General features: G+C 61.6%; 1 protein-coding gene across 1 annotated transcript in view; it reads right to left on the reverse strand.

Moving 5' to 3' along the window:
- The window catches only part of SCN4A (sodium voltage-gated channel alpha subunit 4), a 41,266-nt gene that overhangs the window by 38,803 nt on the left and 1,105 nt on the right, over window positions 1–1,358 (reverse strand). The gene's annotated exons all lie outside the window — the stretch shown is intronic.

Raw genomic sequence — 1,358 nt, forward strand, 5'->3', positions numbered from 1 at the left:
TGTGGGATGTTTCCGAGCGCATCTGTCACCCCGGGGCCGCCTGGAATCCACCCCCCTCCCAGCCAAAGGGATGTCTGCTGGAAGCCCTTGGGAAATTATTCCAGAGCCGGCCCAGCACTGCTGGGAGCCTTTTCCCAGCTGAGCAGGGACGCTGAGGTGCTGCAGCAGCTCCTGCTCCTCAGGTGCCACCACAGGCCCCCAGCCGAGGCCACTGTGTGTCACCCACGGGTCACCCAGGGCAGCAGCACAGCGGGGCTGGGGTGGCTGTGTGGGCTGGAGAGGGAATGGGAACAGGGGCAGGACACAGGGAATGGCTTCCCAGTGCCAGCGGGCAGGGCTGGATGGGATGTCGGGCAGGAATTGTTCCCTGGGAGGGTGGGCAGGCCCTGGCACAGGGTGCCCAGAGCAGCTGGGGCTGCCCCTGGATCCCTGGCAGTGTCCCATGCCAGGCTGGACATTGGGGCTTGGAGCAGCCTGGGACAGTGCTCACCCTCCCTCTGCCTTTAAAGCAGCCCAAAAACCCAGCGAGCCTCCAGAAGCACCGTGGCGGTGGAATTCCAGCATCCCCCAGCAGTGTCCTGAGAGCCATCTGTGTGTAAAAGGAAATTCTGGACATTTCCTGCATCTTTCCAGATGGTTTTTGTAGCAGAGTTACAGCGTGGAATTAAGGGACCGCAATTTCTCCAGGGATGGAAGTCCTGAGCTCTTAAATGGCACAGGAAGGGATGGAAAGGGAAGATGTCCCTGCCCATGGAATGGGATGGGCTTTAAGGTCCTTCCAACCCAACCCATTCCCTGATCCCATGGTTTTAAGCACACGGAGAATGAATTCCCTGCCGACGGAACGATGCTGCTCTGCTGCTCTTTGCCTGTCTCGAGCAGAGGGGAGACCTCCCAGTGCTCTCCAGCCTTTTCCTGGCAGCAGCCAACCCGCTCCAGCCTCGGGCAGCTCTCTGGGACGAGGACAGCCAGCAGCTGTGCCAGCTCTGGGGGATTTCCATGGCACAGGATGGATGCACAGTTCCCTGTGTCCCGTTCCAGCAGCACCTTCCCTGGGCTCTGCGCTGCTTTGGGTGCTCTGCACCTGCCAGAACCGGTGCTGCTCCCTCCTTGCAAAGACTCGCCCAGCCCATCATCCTTTGGAGAGCCAAATCCTCCGTGCTGAACCTCCAAGGGGGCATCAGCCCTTCCAGGGACACCAACCCCAAAAATCCAGCCCTGCAGAGGCGGCTCCGCTCCTGCACCGGCGCCAAACCCACGCGGGAATGAATTCCCGACAGTTCCCGGGTCGCTGCTGCCCGGGAGTTCCCTGGACTCGGTGCCCCGAGGCTGTACCTGCTGTGCTCTGGGGGGGGGTG

The sequence above is a fragment of the Corvus brachyrhynchos genome, unplaced genomic scaffold (genome assembly GCF_000691975.1).
Source record: "Corvus brachyrhynchos isolate BGI_N302 unplaced genomic scaffold, ASM69197v1 scaffold96, whole genome shotgun sequence".
Lineage (NCBI taxonomy): Eukaryota > Metazoa > Chordata > Aves > Passeriformes > Corvidae > Corvus > Corvus brachyrhynchos.